We start from the raw sequence: 21552 nt of genomic DNA on the forward strand, positions 1-21552 counted from the left end.
TGACAACTTGACTCACACCGGATTCAATGGTGAGAGAAACTTGGGCAACTGAGAAAAGGAGGACTTGTGGCACCTTAGAGACTAACAAATTTATTTGAGCATAAGCTTTCGTGAGCTACAGCCACTTCATCAGATGCATTCAGTGGAAAATACAGTGTGGAGATTTATATACACAGAGAACATGAAACAATGGGTGTTACCATACACACTGTAAGGAGAGTGATCACTTAAGATGAGCTATTACCAGCAGGAGAGCGGGGGCGAGGGGGAGAACCTTTTGTAGTGATAATCAAGGTGGGCCATTTCCAGCAGTTGATGAGAACGTCTGAGGAACAGTGGGGGGTGGAGGGAGGGAATAAATATGGGGAAATAGTTTTACTTTGTGTAATGACCCATCCACTCCCAGTCTTTATTCAAACCTAAGTGGGGCAAGTGATGCTGCTTTTCTACAATTTCAGCCCGTGCACGTCGGCGGAAGCACTCTATGTAGAAGTCCAGTCTGTTGTTTCGACCTTCAGGAGGAGTCCACCCAGAATCCTTCTTTTTGTAGTCTTGGTTGAAAGGTCTCTGTGGATTAGTATGTTGTTCAGAGGTGTGTTGGAAATATTCTTAGAGTCGGAGATGAAAATAGGATTCTAGGTCACCACAGAACTGTATCATGTTCGTGGGGGTGGAGGGACGGAAGGAGAGGCCCCGAGATAGGACAGATTCTTCTACTGGGCTAAGAGTATAGTTGGATAGATTAACAATGATGCTGGGTGGGTGAAGGGAACCACTATTGTGGCCCCCTGTGGCATGTAGTAGTTTAGATAGGTTAGTGTCCTTTTTCATTTGTAGAGAAGCAAAGTGTGTGTTGTAAATGGCTTGTCTAGTTTTTGTAAAATCCAGCCACGAGGCAGTTTGTGTGGAAGGTTGTTTTTTTATGAGAGTATCCAGTTTTGAGAGCTCATTCTTAATCTCTCCCTGTTTGCTGTATAAGATGTTGATCAAGTGGTTCCAAAGTTTCTTTGAGAGTGTGTGGCACAAACTGTCAGCATGGTCTGTGTGCTGCTTACAGACAGCCCCCCAACCTGAACCTATCCTTGCAACAAAGCCCATTGCCAACTATGTCCACATATCTATTCAGGAGACACCATCATAGGACCTAATCACATCAGCCACACTATCAGAGGCTCGTTCACCTGCACATCTACCAATGTGATATATGCTATCATGTGCCAGCAATGCCCCTCTGCCATGTACATTGGCCAAACTGGACAGTCTCTACGTAAAAGAATAAATGGACACAAATCAGACATCAAGAATTAAAACATTCAAAAACCAGTCGGAGAACACTTCAATCTCTTTAGTCACTCGATTACAGACCTAAAAGTGGCAATTCTTCAACAAAAAAACTTCAGAAACAGACTCCAACAAGAGACTGCTGAATTGGAATTGATTTGCAAACTGGATACAATTAACTTAGGCTTGAATAAAGACTGGAAGTGGATGGGTCATTACACAAAGTAAAACTATTTCCCCATGTTTATTCCTCCCCCCACCCCGGCTGTTCCTCAGATGTTCTTGTCAACTGCTGGAAATGGCCCACCTTGATTATCACTATAAAATGTACCCCCCCCCCCACCACTCTCCTGCTGGTAATAGCTCACCTTACCTGATCACCCTCATTACAGTGTATATGGTAACACCCATTGTTTCATGTTCTCTGTGTATATAAATCTCCCCACTGTATTTTCCACTGAATGCAGCCGATGAAGTGAGCTGTAGCTCACAAAAGCTTATGCTCAAATAAATTTGTTAGTCTCTAAGGTGCCACAAGTACTCCTTTTCTTTTTGCGGATACAGACTAACACGGCTGCTACTCTGAAACTTGGGCAACTGAGTAACACATCTTGTGACATCCTACCAGCTAGGTGAAATACATTTAACATCTCTCCTGTAGCCATGTCAACAAGCATCCACTCACTCATACAAGCACATAAAAATGCCCCTTTTCCTTCAGTCTACATTTTTGGGAGACTTTTAAGATACATGTTGTAATAATATTTTACTGTTAGATAACAGCCTCCATCCCAGAGAATCCCAAAGCACTTTGCAAGCTGTATACTTACTATTAAAATGCAGACACCTTAGGGGCAGGAGGATGTAGTACAACAAAGTGGGAAGAGGGAAGGCACCAGGGTAAAACCTTAGCTTTATGAAAAGTGCAGTGGAATTTTTTAACATCCACCCAGAACCGACAGCAGGGCCTAGGCATTGAGCTCTCATCTGAAAGAACAAACTGCAGCAAGCTGGTGTGGAACTCCTTTTATTACCCAACTCAGAAGAATAAGTGGCTGAGCATATCTTGCTGAGATTTGAACCTATAGATTCAAGGAGTCTAACAACCTGTTTCTTCTCTTAACACCAGTTTGACTCCACTGTCTTGATAGAGTTTACTCCTAATTTATCTTGTAGGAGCGGGATTTTATAATTGTACTATAAGAATAGAGGTACTAATGTATGTCTTGATTTCATTTTACTAGCCACCCTTTTTGAATAGCAGAAAGGAATGACCCTCTGGGACATTGGTAGGAATGCATCTGAAAGACTGCCAGTGTCTGTACTGATGTTAAGGCAGGGACAGACCAGAACAATCCTTATGACTGATTATGGTCACCCTTTTGTTTTAGGATAAGTTATAATGTCTACCAGGGTTTTCTCTATGTATTACAAATTAGGCACTCTAGTTAAATATACATGTCTTTGTTTTTAAGGTTTAGTAAGTAAAAGACAGGATCTTGTATTGTGTCTATGTTAAGGAGATTTAAAATAAACTGACACTGTTTGTATTCTCAAAGGTCTCTGTAAATAGAATGTTTGTGTGAATGAGGAATGTATGCATCAGGAAAAGATACGGTGTGAAGGCCATTGTTATAGCCAGATGGTCAAGGAAAAAGGAGTAAAGAGTCTTAACGATGCCAGAAAATCATCAACACGCATCCATAATGAAGGAAGGGCAAATTGATGACCCTGAGGTGAAGGCTGGCACCCCTAAAGACAGGACAATTGATTAAATCGGAACCAGGACAGGATAACCTTCTCGGAGGTGTATTGGAATGTTTACATCAGAAGATAACTTCAATTAAGAAGTAACCTGTCACAAACTGACACAGCAAAATCCATAGACTTCAACAGAGAAAAGAAACTATAAGAATAGGTTTCAGAGTAGCAGCCGTGTTAGTCTGTATTCGCAAAAAGAAAAGGAGTACTTGTGGCACCTCAGAGACTAACCAATTTATTTGAGCATAAGCTTTCGTGAGCTACAGCTCACTTCATCGATGAATAGGGTGCTTTGCCATGGGATTTTGGGTTCGTCTTGCCAATACTCCAATACTCCAGGAGCATCGGATCGTGACCAACGAAGCCCGGCTCTCCTCTGCGACCAATCTGGCTGGCCACTAGATTGATCCAGACTCCAGACTGGTAACTATTAAAACATCAACAGGCAGGACTATGTGTATGACTGAAAAGCATATGCTAACTGTTGTATTTTCAATAAATATGGTGTATTTGCCTTCTCTCTTATAAAAGATCCCGTGTGCTTTGTATAGCATAACAATATTACTGCCAGTGGACACAGACTCAGGTCCTTGCTATTTTGAACATGGTTCTTTGGACTGGATGGGATGGCTTAGCATACTAGAGCTGTTTGGAAAATGAGGGCCATTTCTGGGGATAATTTTGACTTTTTCCATGGAAAGAGGACAATTTCCACACACAAAAATTCATTTTGTTGAAAACCCAATTTTTCATAAAAAAATACTGTTGATGGAAACTTTTCAAGCCCACCCTTCCCCCACATACATTCAGGCACAGTAGTCTTTGAACCTGCAAGCATCCTGATCTCCCCACAAGTACTGTAATACAGATATTTGTTTATTGTTCCAGAAGGTTATTCTCTCATTTGCCCTTAAAGGTGTCATGTTCTCTGTAGTCATTCTTCCATGTTTGCCCTGACCAGTGGCAAGTTCTTTCCAGGTGACTAAAGGGCACATCCATTCCCTCCATTGGCATGGAAAGTTCTCTACATTATAGATCTGTGTTTGAGTTTATAAGTCAGACAGGCAAATCTCTAGTTTGTGTATTTAAAAATGGTTAGTTAACAGGGGCAGGAAGGACTTTACATAGGAAATAACACAAAGAAATGAATAAAAGGAAAGAATGCCCCAGAGGGCGTGAGACTATTGACAGACAGATAGTTTGGGAAGTTGAGTGGAAATAATTATATAAGAGAATATACAGGTTGATGGTTTTTTGTTTGTTTTTGGGGGAGGGAGGGTTGGTTGGTTGGTTTTAATTTGTGTTGTTTACAGACAGACCTCCTGGCAGGAAAGAAGCCAAGTCCCACTGAAAGAATTCAGAAAACAGCCTGGGCCGGAGGGAGGGACCTACACGTTAGAGGAAAGAAAGGGGAGGCAGCTGAGCCCTCACGGAGAGAAAAGAAGGGAGCTCTAGCAGTAGCAGGGCCTTGTGCAAATAGGTCTGACTCTGAAATTGGTTCAAGCAGAGTGTGAGGAACAGATGAAGGTTCAGACTGGCTCTAATTTTTCCCAAGCAGTTCGCCAACTCTTAATTTGTATGGCTGTGTTTTTCACTTCCTAGAGGGCACTGCAACTTTTGGATTCTTGGCATACCATACAAGTCATTTTTGGAAGTTTTTCTGTGGGACTACTGATTTCTTGCTGAACCAACCAGCCAGATATGAAGCCAGTTTTCATGGCTTCAGTGGCCTTGGATTCCTTTTTTTGCACTTAGGAAGCTGTGAAAGAATTTTAATTGAATTGAGCTCATGCATTATAACATCTGGGAAATGCTGCAATGTAATCTTTTCTCTCTTTACAGTATTTACATATTAACCTGATAGTCCTCTTCAGGAGTCCGATGCGAGAGTCCCATTTTGATAATGCTATTTGTGTTCAAGTTGCATGCTTTACAATCAGTCAAGGTCCTACTATATAATTCTGGCTGATAACGAGGTATGAATATTGAATAGCTAAGTTTTATTAGCTTTGAATGAAGAAATCCTCTATTATTCCTGTTTTAAGACTCAGTTAACATTCCAAATAAATACACAGCTACCAAATAGGTATGCAATTGCCCTTTAATTAATCTTTAACCAAAAATATTTGAAAAACTCAAGCCTGTTTGACCCTGCCATGCACTGGAATCTACAAACACTTTAAGAACGTTTACAGCTTTGTCCTGCTAAAAGTAGCTTTCCAACAGCTTTCCATTTGTCACTGTCCAAAATGAAACCCTAGAACAAACTCACAGACAGAGAGGGAGAGATAGTGTGGGTTTGTCCACACTTACAACACTGCAGCAGTGTAGCGCTTAGTGAAGACATTACTTATGCCTAAGGGAGAGCTTCTGGTGCAGGTACGCCACCTCCCTGACGGGCAGTAGCTATATGGATGGGAGAAGCCCTTCCATCGACATAACACTGTCTACACCGGAGTTTAGATTGATATAACTACATTGCCAAGGGGTGTGGATTTTCCATGGCCCTGAGTGATGTAGTTATACCAACATTAGTTGGTAGTGTAGACCAGGGCTTTGTGAAATGTATGAAAGCGTGTACACGCCTAACCAAGGGAACTTATATAAACTTCCTCCTTTTTTCTTAGCTGTTCAGTGTAACTAACACTTGTTGTGTTATGGCTGCCGTCCTGGGTTCAGTGCTGGGACTCTGTCTACTTTACTACTCTGTAAAGGCCACTGTACTGCTTGGGCGCCAAATGAATAATAATACATCATAGCTTGGATAGATGTAATACCTTTGTGATACACAGGAGTGCTGGTGAGAGACAAACTGGATTTTCTGGTCCCAGACACCTCACCTGGGTCAGGGTCACCAAGTGGGGGAAGGGGCATGCCAGTGTGTCACTGTGTTCTGGATGATCCCTGCCTGACACTGGAACATTTGCGGCTAATGTAACTGGATGAGCATGGGAGCAGAACAGTGGCATAAAGCTGCTTTTGTCCAAAAGATTGACACCCTAAACTGTGCACATATAGCTCTGCAAATTTGGCCTGTTATTGTTAATATTACTTACATAGCCCCCTTCCTTACAGCTCTGCTGAATTTGTAACTATTCACCTGCTGAACTGCTTGTATTTTGAAATGTGGGTTATAGTTTAATTTACCTTCCTCTGAAACATCAGCTCTAGGCTGTATCAGAGATAGGATACAGTATTAGTGGGACCTTTGGTTTGTTCCAGTTTGGTAACTCCCATTCTCCTAAAGCAGCATGATGTATTGTGTAGATCTGTTATCATATATCACATTCAGACTACATAGTTTTGACTATGGACTAGAATGAGGGATTTTGAATGGCTTCCTAGAGTCCAACTCCAATGTTTTTCTGATGGAAAGACCAGATTTTCTAGCACCTTTTCTAGAATTTTGTAAGCATGATGATAAACCTAAGTACTTGTGAAGGTGTCCATCTGAAGTACTTGCTTCTAGAACTGATCTATTAACAGACTAATTTGACATATTGCATATATTAACCTGAACACTTTAGGTATGCTCCCTGTTCTTCAAAGGAATTGTATTTAAAACATACGAACAGCCATACTCCATCAGACCAAAGGTCCATCTAGCCCAGTATCCTGTCTTCCGACAGTGACCACTGCCGGGTGCCCCAGAGGGAATGAACAGGTAATCATCAAGTGATCTATCCTCTGTCACCCATTCCCAGCTTTTGGCAAACAGAGGCTAGCGACACCATCCCTGCCCATCCTGGTTAATAACCACTGATGGACCTATCCTCCATGAACTTATTTAGTTCTTTTTTGAATCCTGTTATAGTGTTGGCCTTCACAAATTCCTCTGGCAAAGAGTTCCACAGGTTGACTGTGCGTTGTGTGAAAAAATACTTTGTTTTGTTTGTTTTAAACCTGCTGCCTATTAATTTCTTTTGGGGACCCCTCGTTCTTGTGTTATGAGAAGGAGTAAATAACACTTCTTATCTACTTTCTCCACACCAGTCATGATTTTATAGACCTAAATCATATCCCCCCTTAGTCATCTCTTTCCCAAGTTGAAAAATCCCAGTCTTATTAATCTCCCCTCACATGGCAGCCGTTCCATACCCCTAATTATTTTTGTTGCCCTTTTCTGAACTTTTTCCAATTCCAATATATCTTTTTTGAGATGAGGTGATCACATCTGCCCGCAGTATTCAAGATGTGGCCATGGATTTATATAGAAGCAATATGATATTTTCTGTCTTAAAAAGCATGTATTCACTATTTGCTCATTTTGAGAGTTGTGTATTAATGCTGTGACTGGAAGTGCATGCCATTGATACTGTTGAAATGTACACAAAGTTATTGCCACTGTTTGGATTTAGGCCTGTTTAAATTTGAGGGAGTATTCTGCAAATATTATGACTTAATTGTACATTCTTGTTACCCAAATGAGTAATGTTTGTTTTAATTTGTTTCTTGTGCATCCGCAACTCCCATGGTTTTTCCTGAGCTCACTCCTTATCTTTTCTGTGTATACACTGTCTTCCTTCTTCTCACTTAGCCCTCTGTGATGTATTTGAATTGGTTGTGTTGATCTTTGAACATCAGAGATGTCTTGTACAGACCACCAATAAAATCTCTTGAAGTCTGTTTTGGTTTTTATTATTTGTTTTATTACAGTAAGTATAGTCCACTTTATTGTAAAAGTGCTTTTCTTTTTGCAAAGGGCCTTGTAAGGATCTGAACCTCCAATTAACCTGTCTGCTCAGACCTAGCTTACCCAGTCCAATTAAAATTGATAGGCCAAAGTGTCTCTGGTGTAACTCCATTAAATATATACTTAAAAGTATACTTACACCAGAGAATGAGATCAATCTTGGCAAATGCATTTATGGTGGATGTGGGTGCGTCTGCCATGATCGTGAAACAATACGTCTGTCTCAAACGCTCGGGATTCAGGAAGTGCAGAATGTTAACCTTGCTAAGGAATGAAGTGTGAACTAAAACAAATTTCCTTCCATCCAGCTCCCCCCCGCACTTCTTGTCCTCCTTTCTCCTCCTCCCCTTTTATTTCTCAACACTGGAAACAAACTGGCCCAAGCTAGTGGGTCAGTGACCATGCGTATATATCCAGCCATGTGGTGCAGCTAGTAGTATAGGGTTACAGGATTAGGTGTCTAAAACCCTACTTTATAGGCTCTAATAGAAATCGGTTCTCAATAAGTTTGTGGGACGAAATATGAATATGTGCATATTTCAAAGGTGAAGCTACTTTTTGAATTAGTGGGTCTAAATGAGGTATTTGCAATGCTTCTAAACACAGTTCTGTTAAAGGACTATCAAACTGAGCATCTTCTGTTCACTCCTTTTTAAAGAGGGACAAAACCCACAAATCCAGCTGCATATATTCTAGCATCTTTATGGTACAAGGAGAGGAGATCAAATCTTTTACACACCATTTGGTATCAGTCACATCCTATTACACTATGTAACATGACTGCCTTGTCACAACATAATGCACTGGAGAGAAATGAAATAAAAAAATGGCATTTTTCTCAGCTATGTTTAAAGAAACCACAACATTTCAAATGTGCAGCTTTAATTTATTTATTTTTCTTAAAGGACCTGCTATAAGAACAGATGGAAAATTCACTCTGCTCCTGAGTCTGGAGGTCCAAATGTTCTTTAGCATTCATGCATTATGCATATGGACACGGTAAGATGTTTATACAAGAAAAAGATGGTTATATGTATATACATATGTTTTACACATTCATATATTTAATATATACATATATACTAACTCTGTCTATACATGCACACCTCCAGACAATAGCTATATAGTATTCAGTTTCAGTATATAGTTTGACAGGGTCCTGATTCAAATGTATTCAAGTTTCTGCAACTTACTTGGTTTGTAGTCACATTGGAGAGAAGCTATGAGCCAGTAAACTCCAGCTTGCAAGCACTCTCATCATCCCACAAGCCCTTTCCTGTCTCCCTCCAGATGCCAGTTGACCTCATTTTTGTATCTCTCAGAAGCCCTCTTCTGTTTGATTGACACCAAACCCCTTTGCCTCTCCCCCACTAACTCCCTTACCAGCCTCTTGTGCGGTTCTCAGCTCTAACTTGGGCTCTGTTCCAGGAGTTTTAAAGGCCTCAGTTATGGCCTTTGTGTTAATCCTGGCCGATACTTAATGCACAAAAATGAGAAGTTAGTATTACTGCTACCATTGAGAGCACCAAAGCTCCACTAATCTCGCAGCTCTGTGATGTTGAATGTAAGGTATCCAGATTATCCACCCACTTGCTATTTGGTTTTCTCACCTCTGACTTAATGCCCCAATAATGTCATGTCCTTTCCCATGCTGAATTGCCATTTCTAGAAATATCTGCTCAAACATAGCAATTAGGGAAACAACACATCAGTGCCAATAATGGGTGATTCACTAATTCACTGGTCCTTGAAAATGTCAGTTCTAGAAATACTTACTTTTTTTTTTTCCTGAAGCTTGGGGGGTTGTCCTTGATGTTACTCCAGAAATGAAGGGATCAAAGAGGGGGAAATCTACAATACTGACTCTTTCGTTAACCGCATGTCCCATAGAAACAACTGGTGTTCCCATCTAAATTCCCTTGTCTCAGGCCAAGAGAGTCTGAGTTGATCAGTAAACCCAATTTTGTAACTAGGACTCTAACCTAATGACTCTGCAGGAAATAGTGTATAACTGATGGGCCATGCTCATGCATAGTTTTGCAGAAAGGCCTCAGGACACTGCAGTACTCTTAGTCATGCATGCCAAATTTGACATGGTAGTATGAAATTAGCACCTGCGATAGACACTGAATACACTGGACCTGATTCTGCTCTGACGACTAATAATTTTACACTGGAGTCATTCCTGATTGATACTAGTGTAAGAGGAAAACCAGGCCCCTTATGTAATTGTAATTGTGAGGTTTTAACTCTCACTGCAGAAAAATTCACCGTGAACCTTATGTTACAGTGATATGTGAATTTAACATTCCAAGGCCAAAACTTACGTAAAAGACCTTAATGCACATCTCCCACTTTGATAACCAGTCTGAAATACTTCATTGTTCTTTATTCCTACTTGAGGCTGGAGATGGGGATGGGGAAGAGAACTTGGTGTGAATAACCTTGGTTAAATACTAAATTGTTCCTTGTTTCACATGGAAGTGTAGTTGGGATAGTGGAGACATATTTCCAAATGGGGCTTTTTTCAAGCACCGTTTTATTCCAGTGCCACAGGACCACCACCAGTTTATGTTTGGAGGACTCAGAATGTACCGCTTCTCAAAATTAGAAAGTATTCACTGCAATCCTTGACCTAAAACTATATTGCTCATTTTAACAAAGAAAAAAATAAAGCAACATTCAAGGAATCGCTGTTCTTGGCTCCATTTTCTTAGCTTAAAAAAACCCCAGCCAACCAAACAAGGATGTGGAGGCACCTCAGACCATGAAGCACAGTTTGCACTTGAGGATCTGAAGAATGGGGAGGGAGGGGAAGAACTACATGTGATTTTATTTTTCTTTCCAGAAGTCATTCGATAGCACAAAGAGGTTGTTTACAAGAAAAAAGCTCATTGCTATTGAAATAAATGATCCTGATAATGCAAGGTAAAACCTGCCCATTTATTTTATGTATTTCAATCCATTTAAATTGAGCTTTAGATTTCTTTCATTGATAAATATTTGACACACTTCCATAGTGGAAAAAAAAAGTTAAAAAAGCAAGATATTGTCTATGCTTCATTTTTCAATCTCAAGTAGTCTGGTCAAAATAAAAATATGGTGCAAAAGGATTCCTCCCTATTATTTTCTTTAACTGAAGGAGTGTGTGTGTGCATGCGTGCGGGGGGTGGGGGGGAAGAGAACAGCAGCGGGGCAGGGGGACAGACAACTAAGTCAATACTTGGCTGGAGTTATGAGCAGCTGGTTGACTGAGTTAATCAGTCAGGAACCCTGCTCAGCTTCACCTCACTGATAAATGTCACAACTCACTGCTGTCAATAAGAATTACCACCAAAGGTTTCATAGAAGCCAGGAATAACTAGATGAGCCTTTTCCTCTGAATGAATTATTTTGTCCAAAACAATTCCAGGACTGGGTCAGAGTGAGTTGCTCTAATTGAGTAAGCAATTATACAAACACATTCTGAAGGTCAAGCAACCCATGGATATTCACACGTCCCAGATTATGGAACACAAAGTTTTTGCGGGGAGTGTGGGTATGAATCTATCTAATTCAGATTTGAAATGTTACTGTTAGGAGCTGATGTTACTAAATTGCCAGTAAGAGTTTGTTTTTGTTTCCTGTGCTGGATAGTGTATCTTAGAAGACATGAGCTTCCCCCTATAAATGAAAGCAGGAGAATAATGCTTGAAGTTACCCAGAAAAGAATCCTCATTCTGATTCATTCAATAAGCATCGTGCAGTTACTATGGGATTCTTGGCAGGAGGAGGCTTGCAGAGCTCCCTGTCTGCAGCCCGTCCTGCTTGACCTGCAAAGCACTAGCAAGAGGCAACCACTGATCATAGGACTGTTAAGATGCCCATTTGAGACAGATTGAGAAAAACTGAAAATGAACAATAAACCAAAATTAGTTTCAGTCGCCACAAACAAGAAGCATCCATTGGTGTGTGAGGAGTACAGTCAATGAGTTCTTCATGGCACTGGTTACCTGAAATAATGGAGCCGTCTTAAAATAGCAAAAAAGAGTGAAATAATTTAATGTGGCACAACAGATGTAACCTGGCACAAAACAATGTAATGGAGAAGATTTTTTTTAATTCTGACTGCTAATTTTGCCAACGAATATATTTGAGGTTACTGCTCCATGTTTTGTAGGTACTTACTAGAGCTGGTCAGAAAATGGAATTTTTGTTCTGCGATAAATTCATATTTCTGAATCAAAATGAAAAGTCAAAATTTTGACATTTCCCATAAGAGGAAAATTCAGAAAAAAAACAACCCTATTTGAAATCATTGGTGCATTTCATTTCTATCATGAAAAATTCTTTTCTTTCAGCAAGGTTGAAACTAGAAAAGTGCAGAGTTCATGTCGTGCAAGAATCTGAGATTTCAGAATTTGTTTTCATTTTGATTCAGAATCAAATCCAAAGTTTTCAAAATTCTCAATGTAAGAAAAGTCAAAAGAAAATTGTTTTAGTGTAATCAAAATGTTTAATTTCAACAAAATCATTTAGTTTGGCTTTTTAAAGTGTTATATTATAACATAATAATAGATTGTGACAAGACAGCCAATTTTAGTCTGGTGGGTCCTGCGCTTTTCTTGGTGGGGAGCTAAGATGCCACCCTTTGCCCCTGCTTTTGGGTGCCAAGGGCCCTGCTACTAGCCCAGGAAGGTGGTAGAGGAGGGAAGCAGGGGAGGGGTCTGGGTTTGCTCCTTGCTCTGAGCCCCAGCCCCTCTCAACCCATGTAGGTTTCTTACCCTCATCCCCCTTAGGTGGGGGTTACCCTCAGTCCTTAGACACTAGGGGGAAAGAAGTCTCCCTTACTTCAATTCTCAGGTCTTCCAAATTTCTCAACACACCTCCAAACTCCAGTCCTTCCTCCTCCCTCCCTGTCTGCCTGACGCAGGGGGTTTTGTTAGGTTCCTAACAGGGCCTTAATTGACTGCAGGTGCTCCAATTAACCTGCAGCCACCTTCCCTATTCTTCAGGGAACCACGCCTTAATTAGCCTTGAGCTTATATATTTCCCCTCTAGCACTCTCCCACTGCTCCTTGGACCTCCTGTATCATAAGACAATACAAAAAAATTTTCAGAAGAACGCCTTTGAAAGGAAAAACAAACTTTTTTTTCCCCCCAAAAAAAGTTCAAATGGGACTTTGGACAAAGTAGGAACTTATTTTCTCTCTTCTTTCTCTGAAATGAAATTTCAGTGAAATAAACATAATTTTGTAAAGCAGTCTGATTTAGCTAGAACAGCATTTTCTGATCAGAAAATCTTTGGCAGAATATTTTTTTTTATCAGTTTTAGTAAAAATGTTTTGTTTTGATAGTGTTGAAACATGAATAAATATAATACAGTTGAAACAAAATGAATTGCAACAATAAAGTTGAAATGAAACATTTTTACTTTATCAAAATAAAATATTTTGACATTACTGAATTTAAATGAGAAAAATAAAAATATTTATTTTGATCTTTTCTCATGAACAATTTCACTAAAATTGATGTTATCACACATGTTTCAGTTTTGATGAAACTGCAATTTCTGATTGAAAAAAATTGTTCCAGCAAGCATTTTTCCAACTAGTTGCAGTAGTTACTATTCCTCAATTTACTTTACCCCTAGGAGGCAAGTATTCTATAGTTACTGAAACCATCTAGCTACCTACTCGTTATCCTCTGAGTTTGCACAAAGAACAACCAGGGAAAAAAAGCTAGATAAATATAGAACCTACAAACTTGTGCTTCAAGTCTTATGGAAATCCTTACTGTTTTGACATGGAAATTGCAGGCCAGATTTACCAAAACACTCTGGCTGCTTAGTGCCTTTCCAGTGATTTTGAAGCAGCCAGAAAGTCGAAGTTTAATTAGCTGATTAAGCTACGGTTATTATGGATGAATTTTGTCATTTGGCCAAAACAACCAGAGCATATCACTGAATTAGGCCCAGTATTTTGTCATCTGTGTGAAAGATAAATTGGAGAGCACCTAGGCTAATGGCATATAGCCCAGAATGGACTGGATCAGATGTCCATATGGCAGTGTTGGAATTGCCTGGCAAGCTAGAGACAAGGTGGGTGAGTTAATATCTTTTATTGGACCAACTTCTGCTGGTGAAAGGGAGAAGCTTTCAAGCCACATACAGCTTGTGGGTCTGTGGAAGACATTATCACAACCACTTTGTCTCACTAATATCCTAGGACTGACATAGCTACAGCTTCATATAGCAACTTGTTGTTAAAGCAGGTACTTTGACACCTGCACTGCCAATGACTATCACCATAACTCAATGTTTATCTGTCATTCTTGAAAGCATAACCTGCAGAAGTCAGGAAAGGTAGTCAGTGACATATTTCCCTCGATACTGAATGGGCTATATCCCAGAACAATAGTACACAAAGGCCTGGCCTACACTGGGGGGGGGGGGAGGGGAAATCGATCTAAGATACGCAACTTCAGCTACGAGAATAGCTGAAATCGATGTATCTTAGATCAACTCAGAATCACTTACTTCGCGTCCTCGTGGTGCGGGATCGACGACCGCTGCTCCCCCGTCGATTCCGCTTCCGCCTCTCACCCTGGTGGAGTTCCGGAGTCGACAGCAGAGCGATCAGGGATCGATTAATTCGTGTCTACACTAGACGCGATAAATCGATCCCCGATAGATCGATCACTACCCGTGGATCCGGCGGGTAGTGTAGACGTGGCCAAAGAGACACAGACAATAGAGAGATAAGGGATCCACAAAAGCTTTTCATAAAATGTTTCCATTTCCATCTTCATTTGGTTCAGTTGCATTAAATTATTCTTGTTTGGTGAATTTTGCACCAGTGGCCTAGATAGCTGGTAGGGGTTAGCTGGTGGGGAAGTGATTTTTACTTCCTGCAGTTAAATGGTGCAGAGTGGGTGCAACATATTTAACCTTTGGCCAACATAGTTCTATCTAAACATGTGGCATGTCAGTGGAAATGGTGACATTACTGGGCTGCTCCAAGATAGAAACAAACAATAGTAGGTATTAAAATTCCCTTGCCTCTGGGTATTTGAAGAACTCTAAGACTGAACCCCAATAAGAATTAATCATTTTTGAAAAGATGAAAAAGGAGTAATACTTTAACAAAAGGAGAAGGAGGAGCTACCCAGTGCAATGTGTGTATGCAATTCTATATTTTCACAAATATAGGGCCAAATCCTGAAATCTTTACTTAGTTTTTACTGAGTCCTTACTCAGTCAAAACTTCCATTCACAGCAATAGAATTTTTGCCTGTGACAGGACAAATTGTCTGGTCCTGAATATCCTCACTCAAGCATCTAGCCTTGTAGTGAGCTCACCAGGACTACTTGTATTAATAAAAAGAACAGGAGTACTTGTGGCACCTTAGAGACTAACAAATTTATTAGAGCATAAGCTTTCGTGAGCTACAGCTCACTTCATCGGATGCATAGAATGGAACATATAGTAAGATATAGATATATAGATATATATACATACAGATAAGTTGGAAGTTACCACACACACTGTGAGAGGCTAATTAGTTAAGATGAGCTATTATCAGCAGAAGAAAAAAAAACTTTTGTAGTGATAATCAAGATGACCCATTTAGACAGTTGACAAGAAGGTGTGAGGATACTTAACATGGGGAAATAGATTCAATATGTGTAATGACCCAGCCATTCCCAGTCTCTATTCAAACCCAAGTTAATGTTATCTAGTTTGCATATTAATTCAAGCTCAGCAGTTTCTCGTTGGAGTCTGTTTTTGAAGCTTTTCTGTTGCAAAATTGCCACCCTTAAATCTTTTACTGAGTGGCCAGAGAGGTTGAAGTGTTCTCCTACCGGTTTTTGAATGTTATGGTTCCTGATGTCAGATTTGTGTCCATTTATTCTTTTGCGTAGAGACTGTCCAGTTTGGCCAATGTACATGGCAGAGGGGCATTGCTGGCACATGATGGCATATATCACATTGGTAGATGTGCAGGTGAACGAGCTCCTGATGGCGTGGCTAATGTGATTAGGTCCTATGACGGTGTCACTTAAATATGTGGAAGAGTTGGCAACAGGCTTTGTTGCAAGGATAGGTTCCTGGATTAGTGTTTTTGTTGTGTGATGTGTGGTTGCTGGTATTTGCTTCAGGTTGAGGGGCTGTCTGTAAGCAAGGACTGGTCTGTCTCCCAAGATCTGTGAGAGTGAGGGATCATTTTTCAGGATAGGATGTAAATCTTTGATGATGCGCTGGAGAGGTTTTAGTTGGGGACTGAAGGTGACAGCTAGTTGCGTTCTGTTATTTTCTTTGTTGGGTCTGTCCTGTAGTAGGTGACTTCTGGGTACTCTTCTGGCTCTGTCAATCTGTTTTTTCACTTCAGCAGGTGGGTATTGTAGTTTTAAGAATTCTTGATAGAGATCTTGTAGGTGTTTGTCTCTGTCTGAGGAGTTGGAGCAAATGCGGTTGTATCGCAGAGCTTGGCTGTAGACAATGGATCATGTGGTGTGTCCTGGATGGAAGCTGGAGGCATGTAGGTAAGTATAGCGGTCAGCAGGTTTCCAGTATAGGGTGGTGTTTATGTGACCGTCGCTTATTAGCACCGTAGTGTCCAGAAAGTGGATCTCTTGTGTGGACTGGTCCAGGCTGAGGTTGATGGTGGGATGGAAATTGTTGAAATCAGGGTGGAATTCCTCAAGGGCTTCTTTTCCATGGGTCCAGATGATGAAGATGTCATCAATGTAGCGCAAGTAGAGTAGGGGCGTTAGGGGACGAGAGCTGAGGAAGCGTTGTTCTAAATCAGCCATAAAAATGTTGGCATACTGTGGGGCCATGTGGGTTCCCATAGCAGTGCCGCTGACTTGAAGGTATATATTGTCCCCAAATGTGAAATAGTTGTGGGTGAGGACAAAGTCACAAAGGTCAGCCACCAGATTTACCGTGACATTATCGGGGATACTGTTCCTGATGGCTTGTAGTCCATCTTTGTGTGGAATGTTGGTGTAGAGGGCTTCTACATCTATAGTGGCCGGGATGGTGTTTTCTGGAAGATCACCGATGGATTATAGTTTCCTCAGGAAGTCAGTGGTGTCTCGAAGATAGCTGGGAGTGCTGGTAGCGTAGGGCCTGAGGAGAGAGTCCACATAGCCAGACAATCCTGCTGTCAGGGTGCCAATGCTTGAGATGATGGGGCGTCCAGGATTCCCAGGTTTATGGATCTTGGGAAGCAGATAGAATACCCCGGTCAGGGTTCTAGGCATGTGTCTGCACAGATCTGTTTCTGTGCTTTTTCAGGGAGTTTCTTGAGCAGATGGTGTAGTTTCTTTTGGTAACCCTCAGTGGGATCAGAGGATAATGGCCTGTAGAATGTGGAGTTACAAAGCTGCCTAGAAGCCTCTTGTTCATATTCCAACTTATGCATGATGATGACAGCACCTCCTTTATCAGCCATTTTGATTATGATGTCAGAGTTGTTCCTGAGGCTGTTGATGGCGTTGTGTTCAGCACGGCTGAGGTTATGGGGCAAATGATGCTGCTTTTCCACAATTTCAGCCCATGCCCGTCAATGGAAGCAATCTATGTAGAAGTCCAGTCTGTTGTTTCAACCTTCAGGAGGAGTCCACGCAGAATCCTTCTTTTTGTAGCGTTGGTAGGAAGGATTCTGTGGGTTAGTATGTTGTTCAGAGGTGTGTTGGAAATATTCTTTGAGTCGGAGACGTCGAAAGTAGGATTCTAGGTCACCACAGAACTGTATCATGTTTGTGGGCCTGGAGGGACAAAAGGAGAGGCCCTGAGGTAGGACAGACTCCTCTGCTGGGCTAAGAGTATAGCTGGAAAGACTAACAATATTGTTGGGTGGGTTAAGGGAACCCTTGTTGTGGCTCCTCATGGCATGTAGTGTTTAGATAGTTTAGTGTCCTTTTTCATTTGTAGAGAAGCAAAGTTTGTGTTGCAAATGGCTTGTCTAGATTTTGTAACATCTATCCATGAAGAATTGTATGTGGAAGGTTGTTTTTTTATGAAAATATCCAGTTTTGAGAGCTCATTTTTAATCTTTCCCTGTTTGCCGTATAGGATGTTGATCAGATGGTTTCACAGTTTCTTTAAGTGTGTGTGACACAATCTCTCAGCATAGTCTGTGTGATATGTAGATTGTAATGGATTTTTTACCTTTCGTCCTTTTGGTATGATGTCCATCTGTTGAAGTGAGCTGTAGCTCACAAAAGCTTATGCTGTAATAAATTTGTTAGTCTCTAAGGTGCCACAAGTACTCCTTTTCTTTTTGCGGATACAGACTAACACGGCTGCTACTCTGAAACCTTGTATTAATAAGCCTTTGTAGGGTCAGGTCCTAGTGGCCTCCACATGTGTCCAGAAGTCAAGACAGAAGCAAACTTACTTGATTTGTAAAGACACATGTTTTACGTGCCAGATTTTTATTTTATTTTTTTAACGTGAAGCACTTTAATTCCATTTTTGCCTTTCTGCTCATGGAAGTCAATGCAGAATCTCTAAAAGGCATAGACAAGATATGTTTAGGTCTTGGGAAAATGTATTCTCAGAAAATCTTTTCCTTGTATTCTATTTAAATTATACAATTGTATTTTTCCATTCGTTCTTTTAAAAATTCCAATTTGGATAGCCAATTAAAAAGACAAGGAAATTAAGTACCAAAAAGCCCACTGAATTAACAGATTATCTGTCAAATAATAAACCACATATGTGAAGTCAGTTATCATATGCTGTCTGTGATTGTTATTATTCGAGCTTTCTGAATATATCACCACTAATAACGGATTAAATCAATGGCTTTCATCATTATTTCTGTTTGCAAATTGTTGACAACCAGTTTACAAAATACTCAAATTTACTTATTTTCCAAAATAGTTTAAAATCTCTTTGATGTATAATTCAGGGTCTGCAAATGAATCACAATAATTGTATTGCAAATACCCTTAATTTACAACATGCACAGTGTTGGTTAGTTATATAAGCCACAGGGCTTTGTCTCTGCTCCCAAGTGGATGATTTATATAACTGAATAGATCGGCATTAGTTGCTACTTGTACAATACAATTCCCAATTCAAAATATGATTTGGACAAAAAATTACAGTTTAAAAGTTAAGAATTCACTTTCCATGACTATTCACCATAAAATTATATTAGGATCTGGCTCATATTTACACACGTGTAAAAATATATATATATACTTTTGACCCTCTCTCTCTTTCAAACACATAAAAAAGAGAAAGGGAGGGATAAAAATATTTTTTTTTTGGTCACAGTCTCATAACCTCATTAATTAAGGTCCCATTTTTGCTCCAGGGAGATCACTGTGGAAAGCTTCTTTCTCGAGGTTTGTCATATTTTAGTGTTTGGGTTTATATTTTGGCTACCTGCAAGGCAGAATTTAGGCTTCAGTAGGTACATTTGAATTAGGTGGACAGGTTCAGGCAGAGGTGAGGCAATATCTTTTATTTAGGGTTGTTAATTAATCGCAGTTAACTCACACAATTAACTAAAAAAAAAAATTCCCCTCATACAAGTACGGTAGTGCAATATCTTTGTCGTGAAAGTGCAACTTACAAATGTAGATTTTTTTTGTTACATAACTGCACTCAAAAACAAAACAATATAAAACTTCAGAGCCTACAAAACCACACAGTCCTACTTCTTTTTCAGCCAATTGCTAGGACAAACAAGTTTGTTTACTTTTACAGGAGACAATGCTGCCCTCTTCTTTACAATGTCACCAGAAAGTGAGAACAGGCATTTGCATGGCACTTTTGTAGCTGGCATTTCAAGGTATTTACATGCCAGATATACTAAACTGAACTCCTTGCGGGTCCCCTGCTTTGTTTTACATGCATTCTGCCATATATTTCATGTTATAGCAGCCTCGGATGATGACCCAGCACATGTTGTTCATTTTAAGAACACTTTCACTGCAGATCTGACAAAACGCAAAGAAGGTACCAATGTGAGATTTCTAAAGATAGCTATAGCACTCCACCCAAGGTTTAAGAATCTGAAGTGCCTTCCAAAATCTGAGAGGGACGAGGTGTGGCGCATGCTTTCAGAAGTCTTGAAAGAGCAACACTCAGATGCGGAAACTATAGAACCCAAACCACCGAAAAAGAAAATCAACCTTCTGCTGGTGGCATCTGACTCAGATGATGAAAATGAACATGCATTGGTTCGCACTGCTTTGGACTATTATTGAGTAGAACCAACCAACAGCATGGACGCATGTCCTCTGGAATGGTGATTTAAGCATGAAGGGACATCTGAATCTTTAAGACATCTGGCACGTAAATATCTTGCGATGCTGGCTACAACAGTGTCATGTGAATGCCTGTTCTCACTTTCAGGTGACATTGTGAACAAGAAGCAGGCAGCATTATCTCCTGCAAATGTGAACAAACTTGTTTGTCTGAGCGATTAGCTGAACAAGAAGTAGGACTGAGTGGACTTGCAGGCTCTAAAATTTTACACTGTTTTATTTTTTAATGCAGGCTTTTTTGTACATAATTCTACATTTGTAAGTTCAACTTTCATAGTAAAGAGATTGCACTACAGTACTTGTATTAGGTGAATTGAAAAATATTATTTCTTTTGTTTTTTTACAATGCAAAAACTTGTAATCAAAAATAAATATAAAGTGAACACTGTACACTTTGTATTCTGTGTTGTAACTGAAATCAATATATTTGAAAATGTAGAAAACATCCAAAAATATTTGAATCAATGGTATTCTATTATTGTTTAACAGTGCAATTAATCATGATTAATTTTTTTAATCGCTTGACAGCCCTCCTTTTATTGTCTCTCTCACCAACAGAAGTTGGTCCAATAAAATACGCTACCTCACTTGTCTCTCTAATATTCTGGTACTGACATGGCTGCAACACTTCAGCCAATTCCTACTTGGTCTGGTAGTGGTAGTGTTTGGTTATTAGGAGCGAAAAAGAAAGTATGTATTCAACAGGAGATAAATAGACGATTGTCTAATTCATCTTCTTGTTGGGATTTTCACAAAGAACTTGATTGGAAAATTATGATCACATGTAGCAGTCTGTGAAAGCCCAAAGATAGGCCATTCTTGCAAATTTCAAAATAACACTGTATATATCAAATTGAAGTTTTGCCCTTATGCAACATCATTCATCTGGCGATCTCGAAGTGCCATAGAAACATAACCCATTGTTGAGAGTAAGAAAAAGTTTTAAACCACAAAGCTTTAGTGAGACAATGATGAGGCAGAAATCCCAGTACTCCTGAGCAATACAGAGGGGTGGCCCTTACACAGAGTAGGCAAAGCCATGGCCCCACCTCCTTCCAATCCCTTTTTGGGGTGACCTGTGTCCCTGGAGGAGTAGAGGGGAGCAGAGTTCGAAATGGTCAGATGTGTTTTATGCTACTGCATACTCAAGTAAAGTGCAGGCAGAATCTGACCCTAATTAATTTAGTCTCACATATTTCTCTATTGTAGTATATTCTTATTATAGTCATTTTACAAATAGACAGAGAGGTTAATGATTTGCCTCATATTTTCAGAGCATTACATTATTACTGTAATCAGTGCATTGTTAGGGGGATAGGGTTTTTTTCCCTCTCTTTTGAGATCTACAGCACGGTGATGTGCCAAATTAGCACTGTTAATGTTCCCAAGGACTCATAAATACTAAATACCAAACATTATTGTTTTTTGCATGTGCAAAACAAGTAGAGATATTTAAATAAACGACTTGCAGTTAGTTACCTTTGACATTGTAAAATGAATCTCCATTTATTTAACGTCCTAGACCTGCAGGAATTAAAATCTCAGT

At 40.0% G+C, this 21552-nt stretch overlaps 1 long non-coding RNA gene across 1 annotated transcript; it reads left to right on the forward strand.

The window, feature by feature from the left end:
- Window positions 1-698: 698 nt before the first annotated feature.
- LOC122464248 lies at window positions 699-18024 on the forward strand. Its single transcript, XR_006288192.1, has 3 exons — window positions 699-1038; window positions 8186-8193; window positions 17991-18024. It is a non-coding gene; the product is annotated as an uncharacterized LOC122464248 (long non-coding RNA).
- The last annotated feature ends 3528 nt before the right edge of the window (window positions 18025-21552 follow it).

The sequence above is a fragment of the Chelonia mydas genome, chromosome 2 (genome assembly GCF_015237465.2).
Source record: "Chelonia mydas isolate rCheMyd1 chromosome 2, rCheMyd1.pri.v2, whole genome shotgun sequence".
Taxonomy (NCBI): Eukaryota; Metazoa; Chordata; order Testudines; family Cheloniidae; genus Chelonia; species Chelonia mydas.